The following is a 20068-nucleotide window of genomic DNA, read 5'->3' on the forward strand; positions in this document are numbered from 1 at the left end:
TTTTAGAGGTAAGTAATGTCTGGTGTATTTGTTTCAGTACAGATCTGACTGGATGGCTGAACGGTTTCAGAAAGTCTGGATGAAGGAGTGGAAGGTGTACAAGAGAATCTACAGTTTATGCATACACTCTTAAGACCAGATGTGTACATACATTGTGTAAAAAAATGCATGTCCATTTTTTTTTTACCATTACCTGTCATTAAATCAGAATAAAATTGTCCTATTTTTGTTTAGCTAGGATTCGAAAAATTATTTATCACCCTCCATATAACTCTGGTTAATGCCAGAATTATGAAAGTGAGAACGTTTTATAAATTCCTTCTACTGTTCTGAGATATAGCGAGAATTGCGCTAATCAAAACAAAATGACAAATTAAGATTTAAAAAAAGCCAACAGAGTCAAGCAAAACTCAAAAAAGATTAAAGTATCAACTGCTGTCTTGTCTCCTCTAACTCATTAAAATGGACAAAGAAAACTTAGCATGGACAGAAACATGGACAGGTGTTTTGAGTTATGGACAAAGAGAGCTTCATATCTAGAGTGAAACAGGTCATGTACATAAGCTGAATGGCCACTCAGGTACACTTATGTTATTTATTAGCAACATAAAAAGCCAAATCACAGCTTACATTGCTGTCAAGGATAGAGATGTTAGTTTTTGGAGATGTTTTCTATGGTCTGATGAAACCATTTGATCATTATGACCAGTGTTGAATTTAGAGGAAAAGGGTAATGAGCATTAGAACTGCATCCCTATGTAAAGTAAAGGGTTGACAGAACTGAGTATGTGTTTTGCTTCAAAAGGAATGGGTGGTTTTCATAAAACATTAGAAAAGAACATTATGCAACACTCAAGTAACATTTTTAAAACATTGTAAAAGAACATAAAAATTGTGCATAAATGGTTCACCCAACGTGACAATATCCCTAATAAGACTGCTAACTTAGTTGCATGGTTACTTAGGTGCTTGGAAGTCCAAAAAATATTTTTTCTTGCATGATGTTCTGCAAATCTGACTTGGTTACAGCAGTTCTGTCAGGAGGAATAGGACAATATTGTCATAATGAGGTGTTTGTAGGTAGACCCAAAGGCAGAGAGGCAGAGGCAGTTTGTAGAGGAAAAAGGTTCTAATTAAAAAAAAACAAAAAAAAACACAGAGAACACAGGGAGCCAGGGACAAAACAAAACCAGGAATATAAGTAAAAATTCTAGCAGGAAAATAACAGGAGTTGACGAGGTAAACCACCAAGGAGGAACTGAGAATGAGTCGTAAATATACTGGGGATGTTGATTACTGAACAAGGAACATATGGCTGATTAGAAGCGGGCTGCAGGTGTGAGGGGAGAGAGCCGAGCGGCACAGAGCGCGAAGGAGAGTACACACAGGACTAGTAAAAAAAAATCTAACACTGAAGAATAACTAGACCAAAGAAACATAATTAACTAGAGTAACAAGAAATAACTAGACACAAGAAATAAACATAATCTAGCATCACTAAGGAAGGACTAAATTAGAGTAAAACAGAAATCAAACCTCAAAACAACCTAGGACATAAATATTCCAACAAAGTATTGTCAAAAGGTTGTGAAAGAATTCCCACGAGGTTTGACCAAACTCCTACAGTTGTTATAAAAAGGTCTCAGTCATTATTTTGGCATTTATAAAATATAACTAATTTTGGCAGTTTTCGCGCAGCAAACAAAAGAGTGTTTTTATACCATGAAATATTTTAATTGTATTTGTACTTATCTAGAGACCTCAACTGGCTGCAATGCCTTTCCTTCAGAATGAATACGTGTGTATTTTCCTTCATCCACTAAAGGTTTCCAAATTTGTCATCATAAAGAAACTAATGTTCTGCCTCAGACATGCATCTCTACATTATCACTCTTACAAAGGTCTAAAGACTACAAAGCGGTTGCACTACATTGCACCACGTTGTTCCTGCCATCTGTCAAAAAGCTTTAAGTTTTGAATGCGGTAATTTCAGAGGAATGCTGAGCCTTAAAGTGCTGTGGGTTTATTCCATTCAAGGACACTTAGTGAAATTTAAAATGACATGTTAAAGCAATTTTTTTCCCTTTTACTCATCTAAATTTTTCATTTTTTGTTCATAAGTGAGGTTGTATGAAGTATGCTTGAGTTGTCGGTGTCTCCCCTGCAGCAGGCAGCAGATAGTTTATGGTTTGGAAAAGAGGTACATGTTTCTAAGAGTAAAATAAAGTGAAAAGCTTCTTGAAATTAATTTTTCTTGGCAGATGTAAAACACAAGATGCCATCATCATCTAGCTATTCACTTGACACTGTTGCATCCATAGTTGGATTACTAGATAAGCCAGGCTGTGGCTTTTTGAAATATAGGTTGAAATATGCCTTTCTAAGTGCATGTACTAAGATGTGCTCACCAAGTACGCTGGACGTTTGAAGGTAATCATGAAACTAATAGGGTGACCTACATCTCTTTTTGGGTTAACCTGACCACATTTTGGTACAAGTAAATAATTGACATTTTATTCATGGACATTCAGTTGAGCATTAAATATTAAGGCAACAGTTTGGTAAAAATAAAGTACCCCTATCTGATCTGACGGACAGATCATTGTGAATTATAAACAATGCAACTATTTATAGACAAATTAGGGTGGAGGTCAGCCATGACTACACCTTCACACACACACAGTAAAAAGAGCAAAACATGTCACAAACCCACAAACAAAATATATGTCAGAATAAAATATATACATAATAACTGTTTAGTAGTACAACCATGCAAATATTTCTTTCAGAGAAATATCCAGCAATAGCATATTAGAGGCAACATGACAGATCCATTTCTTGCAAATGGCTTCACTGTACTAAGAGTTTGCATCCAGTATACCTCTCTGCAAAGTAAGAGTTTTATTAAATGCGTCCTAGACGTTAGGAAGATGTTTCTACTTAAAACAACTTCAAGGATGCACACAATGTCACATATTGACATTAACCTTCTCTGGTAAAAAAAAATGCACATCAAAGAATGCTACTTACTAAAACACTCATATATTTTCGAAGTTTGATTTGTTTTTCAATGTAGAACATCTTTTAAGTACCTGTTTGCTTACAATCCCAACTAAATCCTGTTTCTCCAAAATGTGGCACATAAGTCACTTCCTTTATTAGGTAAGATTCTGACTTCACATAAGTACCTCACAAAATATCACTTCAATCATAACTCATACAGACAGTTATCTATCGTCACACGATGCAGGGTCAACAGACTTGCAATGTACACGTGGCAATGAAAAAAAAAAAAGTTGAACTCAAGCTAGAGTCAAGGAGCTGTAAAACTTTAAACTCAGCAATACTCTGAATAAAATTGAAAAATTTTCTTTACCAGACCTTCCAACACCATTCTCCCCAATTATTAGTTCACTTGCCAGGTGTGAGACATGCCTAAAGCAGACTATGGGAGCGCATGACATTTATCAGAGCTGTTTCACTAACTTCTCACTATTCCTTATTCTTTTCCTTTTCACATATGTAACATATGGTTCATACTGTAATATTCTTGTTCCACTTTCTTATCCATTGGATCTATTTTTTTCTCCCTCTGAGACAGCTTCTACTTGTCTACAAAGATGTTCACTTCCCCTGCTACTTCATTCATGCCTGGCAGCGGCACAGCTAAAGAGACTGCATCCAGTTTCTTCAAATTATTCAAACATGCTGCAATTCTGAAAACTGTCAACTATAAAGGTGTCTTCCCATGCCTTTTGTTTTCTTTCTCTGGGGGACCTCCCACAGGTACCTGGCAGTGAGGGACTGTTGGCTGTTGTGAAACACGACGGCCATATTGATTGTGCAGAGGACTGCAACAGCTGGTTGGCTGAAAGAGAGCACAGAATGCAGTGGCCAAGAACGCAATGTGGAGGAGTGAGCAAGTGTGGATCTCTCCCAAGGGTTATCCCTCTCAGGATCTTTGCATAATCTCCCTTGAAGGATTCTGAGATCGATTTCGAGGGTGTGGCAGAGAAACAGAGGCCAGGAGGGATGGAGCAGGTGGGGAGGCCTAAAGATCTAAGACTGTCAATTGTGAACCAGCAAGGAGGCACTCCTGAATACCTAATTTATTCACTTGGCCTATTAGAGATTCGACTTGCAAGGATTTTCATGGTCTGTATACAGGCACATTCTTAGCTGAATTAATATACAGAAATAATGCACACAGCTATTTAATGTACAAGATATCTAATAGGCAAGAACCCATGAGATTTATATTGCAGTGAAAAAGCATTCTGAACTTGTAGACATTTTGTAACAAGTTTTTCCTTCTTACCTCAAACTCTCAGATAATCAAGTTTGTTTGTTTTTTTTGACTGGGTCTTTTCAGCACATGAATATGACATCACATAGCTCTGGTGGTATGCTTTAAAGCATACGTTCTGTTTGAAAGTTAAACTTTCATTCCAGTACTGAATCTTTTGCTTCCCATAATAAGCATAGTCCTCAAGGATTATCTCCATCCATTTCCCACCAACTCTGACCAGCTTTCCTATCCCCTGTGATGTAGCGCATTTCTACAGCATGATGCTCCCTCCACCATGTATCTCAGTAGGGATGGCATGTTTAAGGAGATGTGTTGTATTAATTTCTCTCTCTCATAGGATTTTTCATGTAGGCCAGGACGTTTGGTATTGATCTTATCTAACCAGATCCCCTCCTTTCACATGCAGAGTTTCCTACATGGTTCTTTTTGTAACATAGTTTAAACCGAATATCCTTTTGTTAAATGATCCATTTATTCTTGTCACTCTTCAATAAAGACCAGATTCATCCAAATTTGTTTGCATGACTGATAAAACAGATGAAAACTCTTAAATAAGATGAATAAGTTTGACATGTAATTGTATAATCAAAATTTGTTTTAATCCTCTTTGCCAGTTTGTTTACCTATCTGATGTGTTTCCTGGTCTTCATGATTCTACTTGCACTCTAATGTTCTCTTACAAACCCCTAAAGTCTTTAAAGATCAGCTTTACCTATGCCTAGATGACACATAGGTGGAACCAACTTACTAATTATGTAACTTCTAAAGGCAATTCATTGTCCTGGATTATATTTAGTGATATCAATAAAAAAAACAGGCCAAGCAGAAGCACATACAACAATTCTGGATTTTTTTTTTATCTTTAAAACAATGGTTCACAGCACTTTATGTTAATCAGCTTGTCAATTTCTACTGGAGTGTTTCAGTAGTGGCTTCAATGATTCACCTTTCAGAACTGTGCATTTGTAACAACTGAGTATGTTGTTAAATGTGAAAAAGAACTACCTGTGACAATATGCCTGCCATCTAGGTTCTATTCTGAAACTAATGAGAAACATGTTTTCTTCATCATTTTTATGTACTGTTTCATCTTCTTATTTGTTCTGCTACACAGCAGTTACGACCATAAGAAAACTATCCGAGCCATACAAATGAGTCAAAATTATATGCTGTATTTTTTGCTACATCTATATAATCTGACCTGCCAGGCATTTGCTGTCACAGCATTTTAGCTCAGCTACCATACCGTTACAGAACAAGCATCTTTTTTTAACTTAACTGTAAGCAGAATTAATTAGGTCAGTCCTGCCTAATTTTTGCTGGTTTCAAAGCAAGGAGATCAAGCTGTTATATTGCTTTCAGTCAATGAATTGGACATGTCTGCAGTGGCATGTATTCCCAATCATCTTGTTCAAGAACCAGTTCCTTACAGGTATGCTGGTATAATATCCTCCTTTTGCTCATGAAATTTAGCAGCATCATATTTGATTATTTTCACACAAACATAAAGAAGAAAATTGCATTTTCAGGCTCATACCAGTGTAACATTCATCACTTCTTCAGATTATCGCCCACAGACAGAACTATGGATTTTCAAAATTATGTCTCATGCTGCTTAATAGAATTCTGATAAAGAGAAGATTACATAGTGGTTTGGTTTGGTAGGTGGTGGTTACTTCACCTTCATCCAGGCCTGTTCCTCAATACTGATTACCTCTCCCTTTTTTTCCCTTGGTACAGCTCTGATATGTGATTGCAATTGATTGGAGACTGCTCATCATTCCTCCAGGGACGACATCAAGAGGCATGGCAAAATGAAAGGAGCAGGTGGGTGGAGAACGAGACTATGTGTGGAAGCTAAACGGGTGCAATAAAATAGCAAAATAAAGTTGGAAGGGCATCCCTTTTGCATTTAAAGTGGGTGTCTCCAGGGATCACTCTGGTCAAGCTGCACCTTAGATGTCATGGATGAAAATAGGAAAGCGCTTCATTATTGATTGGAGTAAAAGCTAATTTACAACATCTTATAAAAAGGGAATCCACTTACTTAGCAAACTGATATCCCCCATTTGTCATTTTTAAGAGAATCAGATGAAGCACTTATTAAGTATTGATCACACAGACTAAATAAGTGTCCGTGTGAACTTTTGAACCTTGTGCACAAAGTTCACACAAAACAACCAGAAATTAGACTCTTTCTCTCTGTATTGTTTTGCTTCTCCAATGAACATCTGTCTATTCTCCAAGAAAATTATGTTCAGAGTTGGCTGAGGGAATTGTCCTACACCTTTCCTGTGCTAACAAAAAAAAGAAAAGAAAAGACAAGTTAATCTCATCAGAGAGTTATAGCATCACCCATCGCTCCTCTTAAAGCAGTATTTGACAAGTAATTCTTGTTGGAGGAAAAATAGCCAAGGTGGTTTCCAAAGCAGCGTTCGGTTTATTAGTTTTGTTCGCATCACAAAGTATAAGAGTATCATGTAAGAGCTTGTTGGTTTGCCAAAATGTTCTCCTTATCTCATCTAAATTCTGGATACAGGACAAAATGTCAAACTGAGTTCAGAACAGGCCATTAGTAAATGTTTCCCATATGGCAACAGTGTAATCGTCCTGGTTCTCTTCCCATGCTATCTGTTTGTGGTCTCGCATGCACAATACCAAGAACTGATGTCAGGGAATGGTATAAATTTCAGTATCAACTCATGGATCAGATTATTTTTTTCACAGATGCTTTTCAGCTGCAGACTGAAAAGCATCATACATCTGTATGGTCTCTGAGTTTTGTAATAACAGCCTAATCAATCCAAACAGTATGAATGACATTTCTGTTGAGGAGCCAAATAAAAGTCGGCTCCTGGCTCATGTTGCAAAAAGAGCCTTGAACTTCATGGGTCTAGGAAGGAATCCACTAGACCTATGAAGATTTGCTCTGGCTCTATGCTTCCTACAATAGCTCACAATGTTTTTTATAATCTATCTTGGTCCAATTTATTTCACTGATTAGCTACACATATTCACCTAGCCATCCATGCATTGTAAAGAAAAAAAGCATTCACAGCAGGTCACATTTTTCAAATTGGATGCTCACATGCCAATTGTTGGCCTCTACACTGGTGGACTTTGGCTTTGCAGCCAGTGCAGGAAACAAATTGTGATGGTGTATTTTGATACCTTTCCACTGGAATCTGCATAACTTTTTCAGCAATTTGGGCTGACGTAGCTTGCCTGTTAGATCAGACCACATAGACCAGCCTTATTTCTCCCCACTTATCAATGAGCCCCAAACAACCATGACAGCACCATGTTGCCCATTCACATCTGTTCTTTCCTTGGACCACATTTGAAAGAAACTGACCACTGAAAACGGGGGAAACTCCATGAGAACTACAGTTTTTGGAGATGCCATAATCTGGCCATCTAGCTATTATAATCTGGTACAGTTCTCTACTCTTGCCCATTTTTAATCTCCAACTTTGAAGACAAAATCAATTGCTACTGAAGTGAACAAGGGGTTGTCTATAAATATCCCTCTGCAAGATGTATAAGTGAAGACTCAAGTACACCAGCTTAGATAAATAAAGAAGGTTTTTATTACAAAACAAACCAATGGTTGCTGACAGCCACAAGCAACAAAAATGGAAGGAACAAAACCAATTAGAGTTCCCTCAAAAGTTACAGTCACTTGGCCTCTTAACGGGGTGTAGTGCACACACCCATAGATTCCCATATTTGGAAATGTTACGTTAAGCCCCAACATCTGGCTTTTATCACCAATCAGCAATGTAGTACTGACCACTAACGGAGACCCATCAATAAAACAATTCTTTAACAGAACCTGAGTTCCAATGTTTAATTTGCTCCTGGGAATTATTTTGAAATTAATTGAAATGACTTGAATATTCCACTCAAAAACATATCCAGGGAACAATTATGCTCTATCCAGGTCTCCTGTCATGGGTGAAAATGTTATACTTGAACAATGTACACAGTCTCCACAACAATATTATAACTGGAACAATCGAAATGTCTACTGTTTTTTGCAACAGGAGGAAACCCTGGTGCTAATCTGTTTTGAATAACAATAGTTAGATCATGTATAATATTCATGTTGGTTTTCTTTCATGTGAATACCATGAAAGCAAGGCATTCTTACTTTTCTTAAAAGCCCATCCCTACATTTAGAGTCTATGACCCACAGAAATTCCATCTGATCAGCACAGAATGCAGAAGGTCCACTACCGTCTGCATTTTAAGACTCAAAACTTGTTATAAAGTGACTGATGCACAGGGATTTTACTGCCCATGAAGATACAGATAATAGATTTCCAAGTGTTTTGTCTCTGTTGCTACGCATATTCTCGTGCCTGGCTGTCCACAGTGTGTGGGCGTACAAATCTGTGTGGTCCATCGGTCAGCAGTTGGACACTGTTGCCGCTGCTGGTATGAGAGCTTTTTCTCTCTATCTCTCTCACTCTCTCTCTCTCACTTAAACACATAATCAGAGCCACACATTCAATAACTCATGCATGCTGGAGAACTAAAGGTGGCTTCCACCTAAGCCCTCGCTGCAGGTGAAGTGAGCCGCTTTTCTGTCGTGCGAGTGAGTAGTCAACACTGCTAGAAATCCGACCATTTAACCCAGAATAAAAAAAAAAGAAAACGCAAGAACACACACACACACACGCGCGCACACACACACCCGCACGCACACGCAGGGGCGCGCATGCATCACCAGCTTTATCCCCTGCGTGATTCCTCCCTCGATACTAAATCCCCTCTCTCTCGCACATCTGTCCATGGCGCGTATCCTGCCCGGCCGTCCTATCGCTGCAGAATCCAACCTGGCTTCATGTGACACTTTAAATCTGTGACACAGATTGAACCACTTTTGGCGTGCGTTTCAACCCAATAGGGGAAAAAAGCGTATTGTAAAAAAAAAAAAAAAATCTGGGCACATTAATAGGTTATTCTGACAAGTCTTCTAAAAAGCTCCAACAGGGAAAATAAAAAGCACGCTTTTTTATGCCATCGTAAATGTAGCTCAGTGAGGTTCTGTTGCACCAAGAAGGTTGGAGTCTGTGAGGGCAGGTGCGTTCTCGCCCCGCCGTCCCTTTTATATCGGTGCATATGAAATATCGGAGCATGGCTGTTCTTTAAGATACATACATAAATAAATAACTACATGTTGCAAAAATGAAAGCAAACATATTTTTGCACAGTACCTTCACTTATTTCCCCGTCAGATGGTGCGTTCAGTGGCTGGAGCAGAAAGGATGAGATTTTTCTTTTTTTTTCTCTCCCCTCTTTCTCTCTAAGCAACGTCGCAGGCTCCAACACCACGGCGGGAGAGGATGACTGAGAGAGGGAGAGCAACAGAGTAAGAGAGAGGCAGTTGGAGAGAGAGGGAGGATGCATAGACCTCTGCGTAGTGTAACACTGTTTAATGCGGTGAGCTTTGCTTTCTGTTTGAGTAGCAGCAAATTTACAGTACACTGGTCTTTTATTCACAGGTTTGGTGCTATAAGCAATGAATGATAGGTTAATTTAGCATCTACTGGATATATGATTAGGACGGTGCATGCAGGAGGTGGCTATGCTGCACATCAATGATTCTATCAACTTGACAGCAAACATTACACTGAGATTTTATGTTTTTTTTTAAAAAAGCAACAAACGCACCCACCTACACAAGTAACTCTATGTTAAGCTTGATTGGCATTTGGGCACTCTTAGCGAAAACCTACATGCTGAAGAACTGCTATTAATGAATTTGAATATCATTCAAAATGTTTTTATTTAATTATTTCAATTTTTTTAAAAAGGTGAATGTACATTTGAAATACTCACAGAGTGACCCATTTCCATTCATTTCGATAATTATGGCTTACAGCTAATTAGAAAGTCAGGATCTGTGAAAATCCTGGTGTTACATAAGACCAAATTAAAAAAGGATTTTCTAATAGGGCGGTATTGGCCTACTGAGAAGTAATGTCCATGTGCTGCACACTATATGCACTCAATACTTCAAGGTCACTGCTCCTTTTACATGGATTACTGCATCAGTGCAAAGTGCCATGGACGGGATCAACTTGTGTCGCTGCTGAGGTGTTAAGGAAACAATGGCCTTCAGCTTATCTCCATTCTTGGTTCTGGTGTCTCCACCTATTGTCGGTACTCTACGGGGCTGTGGTCTGGGCAGTTTGCTGGCCAATCAAACACAACGATACCATGGTCAATAAACCATGTAATGGCACTTTTGGCAGTGTGCGTATGCAGCAAGTCCTGTCCAAAAATGAATTCAGCTTCCCCATAAGCCTATAAAATTTTGTACTATAGACAGCTGCACTGATTTTGGACTTAAAAAAAAAACCGGTGGACCAGCGTCTGCTCAACATGGCACTTCAAATCATCACTAAATCTGGACTACTGTGCAAAACACTGTCTATTTCAATAGTTGAAGACTGTCCATGCTGTGTGATGACTCCTGAAATATTGACTAGTAGCCAAGTCTTCTGAATCTACCTTTTCAAATTAGCTTTGCTTTACAACTGTTTGAATGCCATTCTGATTTTTTTTTTTGAGTAAAATGTTTAAAAACAAGTTCTCCTCATGTATGACAGTGACAGCTGACAGTCTCTGTCAAATCAGCCGTTTTCACCATGATTGTTGAATGGTTTAAACAGTAGTTCTTCATTAGAAATCATTTTATTGGCTCTATGTGATATTTTACTTCCCAGAGAAACAGAATTTTTAATGGATTTCAAAAAAGCCTTCTAATTTACTTCTTGACATATGTTGACTACTAAACATTTTAACATGCATGCTAAAGGCAACTTCTCCCTGCAGAGTTTGCACCATGTTTCACGGTGAGACAGAGCCAGTTCAAGATGTTTAAGGTCCACAGGCAGAATTTTGTAAATGTGTTCACTTCTGTTTAAGTCTGTTGTCCACCTGCCACCACTGCCCCTCTAGCATCGCTTTCGCATTATCCACCCTTGATCGTTTTTGCATTTTGTTTTACAGCTCATTTTAAAGATAACTGATAAGCCAGAAATTAATTCCAAAAGAGATTAAAATTAAAATTAGGTTCTGTTAAAAGGTCATTAGCAGTAGTTATCTTATCTGCAGTTTATTACTTGATTTTATTTTGTATCGACAGATTTGCTTTTTCTTGGAGGCTGAGGCTGGCTGCGAATTATAGCTGAGTAAAATGGACTTCTACCAACAAATGTGGTCTCAAACAATGTGTTGCATTTTCACAACCAACACATTTTCTAACATATCTAATAAAATTTCAAGTACTGCTTGGTCCCACTGGCAATTTGAGGCCCCAAATATCCTCACTTACTCCACTTGTCCTGTTTGAATATTTTCTAAAGCCTTCTATGCGCTCACAGAAAATCCATTTTCTTTTGTGCTGAAGTATACGAGAATAAAGAAAGATTGTTAAATACTGTCCATTTGACATTTTAGGTCAGATCATCTTCTGTTTAGCCTGACAAATTCAGATGGAGTCGACTAGAATTGACTGCAAGTTTTATGAAGTGAAGCAAAAGTGTAAGAAAGAAATGTTCTCAAGGTGATTAACACTCAACACACATAATGTCTTTATGGTTTAACAATGCATTCATAAAAAACAAGCACAAGAAATTTCTAGCATCGTAATTCTGTTGTGGGAGACAAAAGAAGCATCAGTGGTTTCCAAAGCTGTTTTGCCTATTAATATAGGCATAAAACATTGATTGGAAGCTATCTCTTTTCTTGTGAGTAATTCTCATTGATACCAAGTAATCTAATTAATTGTTTTCTAAAGTGTGTTTCTCACATTCTTTTCCGGTTGAGGATTCACTATACGTCTTCCATATTGGATTTTAAAACTAACTGGTCTAAATTGGGATTTTAAAGGGGTTTTTTATGTTTTCTCCCATTGCTTGCATTTAACACACCCTTTTTTTGGCACACTTGACCTTGTGGATTTCACCTATCAAAGGGAGACAAAGATTGATGTTTTCTATTTTCTGTAAACTTAAACAATCTGGCCTTGTGCAGCTTCCATATCAAGGTTCCACACTTTGGTTCCAGAATGGTCCCTGTGGTACAACAGTGAGATAATTGTACAAGCAGTGTGTCCTTTTTTTAGCACTTGCTGTCCACAAAAGCATTATTTGTTCATTTTCTTGTTTATGTTAGTTCATAGTGGACAGTGATAGTAGTATTACAGCAGTTTTCACTACATGGCAAGCATGAAGCTGTACCAGGTGCAGAGTGGGGGATGTAGTTGCTTTAAAGACCTGGCTGGATGGATATTCATAGTTGGAAGGTGTCAAAGGTTGGGCGGAGAAGGACTCCCGCTGCATCTTAATTGGAGTTAGTTCAATGGAGCAGTAGTCACTGAGGAGTAGGTACAGAAGGTGAAGAGTGAAGGAATACATGGGAGCAGGTAGGAGACTAACTGTGGTTACATAAAAGCCAGGCTTGAAGACACTTAAAAAAGGTAAATATGGGAACATATATTTGCTCAAGTTATTCATGAGACTGTTCAAAGTTTATCCTGGTAGCCTTCTTATATACAGCCTACTGTATATGCCATGATACAACATGTCATTCCACTAGTTCACTGACACAAATTTCCATGTAAATTTTCATGCTGGCCAAAACATGACTAAATTCACCCATCACAATTGATGCGCTTCAAATTAAACAATTTCAGCTGCTGTCTTGTTGCATTATGATCTGCATCCTGTTGCTTTCATTTGTCCCCATGGAGGATTTCATGTGCTGAATACAGGTCTCACAAGTGAGAGCCACAGCTTCCTGAATCATTTTTGAAAGGCCAACTGTGGTCATCCTCAGACCTAATGTTGCATTAAAATGACCTCTCTGTGTGCAATTGTTACATTGTTATACAGTATGTGAGGATTTCCAGGATAGCAGGGGCACAAAGGTTCCTGGTGCAATATTGAAAAGTGTGAGTGTGTTTGTGTTCATCCTTTGTCTAGAGAGACTCCAGGAGGTGATTCATGATTTTGAAAAAGAATATGAAAAACAAGAAATCCTTTCACACTAAGAAGTTTTGGAAGTGTGTCAGTGTGTGAAAACAAACACAGACCCACATACTTTCTTAGAGAGCCCAGGTTGGATGAGAACAGAGAAAACACAGTTGCTGATTTGTTTTTTACTTTATACCACATTTTTATTTCTTAGCTTTTAATTGGTATTATAAGGCAAAAATAATGTGGTACCTGATAATGTATTACTCTGTTAAGGGAATTACAAATCGACAAATTCCATCCATCCATCCATCCATCCATCCATCCATCCATATACTATTTAGTTTTTGTTAGACTTTATTAATAATAGATTTTCTGCTTTGTTTCCTGTTATATTTTTTCCATCATTTCCTACTTCAACAGAAAGCCGTCTTAAACTTACAGTTCAGTTATTTTTAAGTGTGGTACTGTGGAGTTGTGACAACAAAAAAATTTTTTTAAAAAAATGTTAAAAAAATTTTTTTAAAAACCTTGTTAAAAACATACAAGTTGGGAAGGCAGACTGGTTAAGCTACTAGCTTCACAAGTCTGGTCTGGTCAGTTTCCTTGAATTAAGCTCTTCCCTCTCTTATACGCTGTGCAGTTACAGCAAAGCTTGTGACTGACAGCCTTAATTTATCACTGACAATCTTGTTCTTTTTCAGACTGTCCATGTTTGGTGCTCAAGAAAAAGCCTCCTCCTACTGCTCACCACTAACTTTGGAGACCTTTATCTCTCAATGTCGCTCGACGTTGGGTATCACCTATTATTTTAGAGAATGTATTCATTGACATGGACCACTATCTCTGGAATAAAGGTAAATATTGATAATAATGTATGACATGAATCAACACAGAACTGTTAACTGCTTGCAAAAAGAATAAGAAAAGAAATGTAACTATATATTTTCTTTTCAATGCTCTACAGTGTTTTAATTTGGATTGTGAATTTCTCAGCAGCTTGTGAATTAAGATGGAGGAAACTCCAGATATAACACAAGGAGAGGCACATGTTTTGCACGTGTGAACAGTGAGGGAATAATGCTTCCTGCTTCACATGAATGAATTTTTGAAAGTTTAATTATACCTGATTAAAAGACATCCAATACTCATTACTGACTTGTTTGCTTATTTTGTTTTTCTTTATTTTTTTTTTCTTTCTTGTCCTATGCAAGTCTTGTTCCAAACACATGAAACTACTTGAAGGCTCATTAACGCTCTTTGTCAATCTTTGTCTCTTTTAACGGATAACATTTTACTCCAGAGCATCCTGTGTTTCTCAGACTCTTATTAATATTTTCTCATTATCATTCCCAGTGGTGACTAGCAATATCACAATGGCTTGTCTAGGCTTGATGATTAAGAAATAACTAATTTATTGTTGAGAGGCTTTGTGGTGATGTGTGTTAACAGACTTAATTTATGTGTTCCAGTGAAAGCAAAACTGAACTCAGAGGCAAAAAACTAAAACAAAGCAACTCATTGATGATAGTTTCCTTTTTTTCCCATGTGCTTTTTTGACCAAATGTGATTATTATGATATGCAAGCTAAAAACTAAAGTTATATCTTTGAATTTCCTTTAGCAAATTTCCAAGACTGCATTTAACAGTTAAATCATTAGACAAGAAAAAACACCAAACTGTGGAGTGATGGAGGAGGACCGGAGGGGAAGAATGTGTTTCCTGATTCAACTTCCTTTTAACCTATTAAAGACCTTCTTTCACCTAACTTTACCTCTATCTAATTAAAGTCAGCAATTTAATTAAATCTGTCCTGTGACAACCAGCTTTTTTTCTTCAGTTTTTTGTTCAAGACTCTCACATAAAAATTCTTAATAACGGTATCCAGATGCACGTTTTAAACGTTTTATATAAAAACTGTGTTGCAAGCCAATAAAAAAGAAAAAAAAGGAAAAATATCATCACTTGGGCTTTTGACATCTTTGATTTTAATATCCAACTGTTCACTGTTAAGGCCTTAATTCAACCTCAGATAAACAGAAGAGGATGGATAGACGGACGGACGGACGGACGGACGGACGGATGGATGGATGGATGGATGGAAATAAAGATCCCTAAGAGAAATTAACAGTAAACAAACAATATATGATGCCAGAAATATTAAAGAACATTGTGAAAAACATAATAAATGTACATTTACCAAACTGTCAGTCCAAGAGGGTCATCTAGCATTAAGTATGAAAAGGTTGTATTTCAAAGAATATTTGTACTTTTCAAATCTCAGCTGCTACCATTTACTGTAACCAAAAAAAGTCAAATTACCAAGAATAAGTCTTAGTTTTGTTAAAAAGTAAGATACTTTGGATTACTTTACATGATACATAGATTTAAAAAATGGCATGAATGTTCTATTAAAATATGTTTTTCTTGGTTTAAAGTAACTTCCCCCAAGTGGTCAAATATTTCTTCGCTAATTTAAACACATTGAAAAAAGAGATCAGGTGGCACAACTTTTAAAAAAAAGAGTTAATAAGTAACAAGTAATCAAAATATGTTTATCCAAGTAAATATGAGGTTTATGAGTGTTAAGCAAATATAAATAAATGAAGTTTGATTAACTTCAACTTTGATTACATGTAACTAATTAACTCAGTCTTTAAGTTGGAGCTCCATTCTCTTTTTTTCAGTGCAGAAAATAAGTCCACCTTCTTCACTGTGTCAGCCACACACAGCTGAATGAATCGTCTTCAGTGCCAAATGGGAACATATGCATAACGTTGTGCTGAATGATAATCTTATTAGGTCATTTCTCTGACACCGCCACAAGAAATCCAGACAAATACGCAACAGTATTACAGAAGTATGTCATCTGTTGAGGTACTGAAACACCCTAGTGCAACATTGTTGTTTTGATTACACCGCTTTCAATTTCATCACATTATTAGAGTAACTCACAATACAGGTGAGAGGCAGGGACTGAAGAAAGAAAGAAACACAGATCTACCGGGCACGCTCTAAAAATTATTCTTACATTTAGTGTGTGCTTCAGACTGCAGAGAAGATTTACTGGAATAATTATAGCAAGACAGGACGGTTTCCTGTCAGAGGCGGAGGACAACAACTGTCACTGTGCACAGAGTGAGGAATAATCACTCAGACTTGCAACTGACCAGACTGGTTTCATAAAACTCTGTCAAGCTTCTAAGATCGGTGGACACAGAGCCAAGCCGTCTGCCATAACTTTTGGGACGAGCTGAGCGAAAATTTCATGTAGATGGAAGGAGGATGTTTTCTAACTGTTTGTCTCTCCTGTCCTGTTGTTATGTAATAAAATAATATTTGCACGTTTATTAACAACTACCTGAAACGAACAAAAAGTTATCTTCTATACGTATGACTATAGCATTATATGTTGCAGCTGCTGTCAGTGGCCTGTGTCAGTTTGTCACTCATAAGCCGGTGTAATAATAAAACAAGCCCAAAGTTTCAGGGTTTCACGTCAGTGATCTCGACTTCACCTCTGGTCCGGCCACCTTCCCGACGCTCCTGACCTTTGGCTGATGTCTATGTGATCCGAAACAAACAAACTCTGACATGCAGCCAACGTTTTCCCCCTCAGATTGCAGGATTGTTTACCAGACGAGGTATCGCAGCTGACTGGCCTCACGACTCGAGCACTCCGAGTGTGTTTCCAAGGCAACCGCGTATAGTATGGAGAAGAGGTGCAAAGAGTGTGAGAGGGGCGAGAGACAATGAAGCTTTAGCTCTGTAATATCTTGTTATTTAGCTCCGTGCTCCCATTATCTGCTCTACAGGTAGCTGCAGCTTAACTATTACATTAAAGTAACAGAAGCCTGTTTTTTGGAATAGACTTTAAAAGTTGTCTTGGTGTTAATACTACCACTATGGCTACATTCTCAGTTCATTAAAATAATCACCTTTTACAAACTCAGCTTGACAAAAACGTCTACATTACTTACATTGCTCTCCTGCTGAAAGGTTACCTGCTGCCTCAGTTTCAAGTCTTTTAAAGCCTCAGATAAATTGTCCTCAGTGATAGCCCTGATTTAGCAACAGTCATTTCACTATTAACACTGACCAGTGTTAAGACCTGGCTCAATGACCGTGACAAAACCACCCCACTGCGACGTTGATGATTTATTTGTTACACTGAGTCCTTCACATTGCACCAGCACAAAATCTACTTGTACTTTATGTTTATGTCTATCACAGGGTTGACCACTGAGAGGTGAAAGATGACCTCATTTTTCTTTATATAAATCAATGATTATTTTCTATTTTTTAAGTCTAGAATTTGTTCTCAGATTTTTTTTTTCTCACATCAGAAACAATGAGACATGGGTCAGTTTTTTTATGAAAACTCCTGCTCTACTGAACCAAATTTAAAGAGTAGATGCACTCAAATCTACCGCTGAGTTTGGATATTTGTTCTCCTATTTAGGTTAAATTAACATGAATGCAAAAACAGTGGTTCATACGAGACAAATAGTTTTGTCTCTGTGACTTACATTTTTTCCTTATGAAAAAAAATAGTTCGTCAATCTTCATTAACAATCTGTGCTGGTATGCAAGACTTGCACATGCTTGGAAGACTACTCTTTTTATACCCCTAGCAAATCGTCCTAACATAATACAATTAAGTCAAGTTGCTCCATAAAAACCAATATAGAGTTCAAAGAGTACGAATAATTTGTAAGGCACTGTATACGTCTGCAAACTGAAGCTGTGTTCTTCAACTTTTCCTTTTTAAACTACAGGAATCTTTGCAAATAAAAAAAATAAAACATTTCTGAGTTCAGGATGCTTTTGGAAATGCATCACAAATAAACCAGTTTGACTCAGCGCTTGAGAGACAAACATGATTATGGAAGAAGGTAGCAAGTGAGAATTTGAGTGGACAACATGAGACCACTGTTTGCTCAGTGTCATTAAATTCAGCTCTGATGCAGTCGGCACCCAGGCAGCTGGAACACTGAGTTCTCATCAGTCCTCGAAGCTGCACGGCATTAAACATGAATTAGAAACAGCAAATCAAATGCATTAACTTTTTGTCACACACTCACATTTGCATGCATAAGTAACATTGACTAGATGTTTTTAATTAATAACAGGCAACCTAGATTAAAATCTGCTTCTCTAAATATAGACTACCATTTAAATAAATGTGCAAATACATAATCTCATGTGTACATTTTATTCAGATTGCTTACATGATAAATACACATGAGCGTGTAAAAAAAAACCCAATGAACTATGAGAAATTAAAAAAAAGATTAATATGTCAATAAACTCCATAAGCTCAAATAAATTGCAACGGAATCGGTGATGTGACTTTATTTACTGTGTAAGACGTACTACATGGTGACCATTTGCACTGTATACTGGTTCTTTTTGGCAAAAAATTAGCTTGAAACCAGCAAGTACATATGTGCATCATGGCCAATTTTTTATTTTTTCTTAACCTTAATTGCCATTCTGAGCAAGACTGCAATTATACTACGTGGTCTTTGGACTGTCAGCAACATCTTGTGGCAGATAAGGGAAACTACAAAACATCAAGAGGCACTTTTTATGATAGCATCGATGGATAATAATGGAAATACTGCCCTTCTGCAAAGATTAAATTATGTTTAAAAGAATTTTAATTATTCAATCTGAAGTTCAGATGTCTCAAAGTTCAGCTATGAGATCTGTGTGACAAATATCAGTAATTCTGGTGTTTTGTTTTGTTTTTTTAACAAATGCTTAGTTTTCTGTTGCCTTAAAAATTGAATACAAGTCGTGACAATTTTAAAAGTATTCATGCCATATAAAATTCTTTAGATTTTGTCACAATAACAACATAGTCTTCAATAAATGTTATTAGCGTTTACGTCAACACTTTAATTGTGAAATGAAAGGAAGTTATTACGTCTAAAACAAATTATTATGAAATGTTTGTGCATTTGTTCTGACCCCCTCTGAGTCAATACTTTGCAGAATTTAAATTTTCTGCAATTACAGCTGCATTTTTTGGGGAGCTTGTAGTCACTCTGAGTCTAAACCTTAAAATTTGCCATGTTCTTGGATTTAGGTCTGGACTATAACAGGGCCATTGTAACATGCGGGAATGCTATAATCAGAACCATCCCATCCTCTAACAGATTTTCACCCTGTATTCCACTGTTTTTCACTGAAAAACTGGACATATATTGTGTAAACACGGTGGTTAAGAGAGGATTATTACTGTCAGCAGTGTAATAGCTTTCCATTCACACAGCGTCGTACAAAAACCTCTCGGATGGAGAGGAACTGATCCACAGCTGCTGTTAAACAGAAAAAGTTTAACAGTTAAACAAAGTGTTTTACTAAGTGATAGTTTCTAAAAGTACATGATAACAGTGCTCAATATATTATTTTCATTACTTAAATTAAACAAGTTAAAACCAGTATGACCTATGTGATAGTCTATGTGCTAGACTATAGTTCGCCCAATCATGTTGCAACAAAATTCTACTCTGAGCTATGAAATTATTTATTCTCAGAAGCGATAAATTTGGTGAAGTTAATCTTCAGTTTATTGAGCAAATTGGTAAAAAGATTCCTGTCAATAGAATTCCTGACATTTTCTTCGAATGACTGATTTAAAAGCACAAAATATTATTATATTATTATATAATATTAAATATTGACTTTTGGTTATCTTTGCAGCACTTAGTACTTCGACGCCGTGACGGGGTTTTAGTTCGGAACCATTTGTGGCTAGTTG

General features: G+C 37.1%; 1 protein-coding gene across 1 annotated transcript in view; it reads right to left on the reverse strand.

Moving 5' to 3' along the window:
* The window catches only part of elfn2b (extracellular leucine-rich repeat and fibronectin type III domain containing 2b), a 70263-nt gene extending 60605 nt beyond the window's left edge, over window positions 1-9658 (reverse strand). Inside the window, exon 1 of the mRNA XM_032587737.1 lies at window positions 9532-9658. The gene's annotated coding sequence lies outside the window, so the exon portion shown is untranslated. The remainder of the gene's footprint in view (window positions 1-9531) is intronic.
* Between the last annotated feature and the right edge of the window lie 10410 nt (window positions 9659-20068).

This window comes from Xiphophorus hellerii, chromosome 16, assembly GCF_003331165.1.
Source record: "Xiphophorus hellerii strain 12219 chromosome 16, Xiphophorus_hellerii-4.1, whole genome shotgun sequence".
Taxonomy (NCBI): Eukaryota; Metazoa; Chordata; class Actinopteri; order Cyprinodontiformes; family Poeciliidae; genus Xiphophorus; species Xiphophorus hellerii.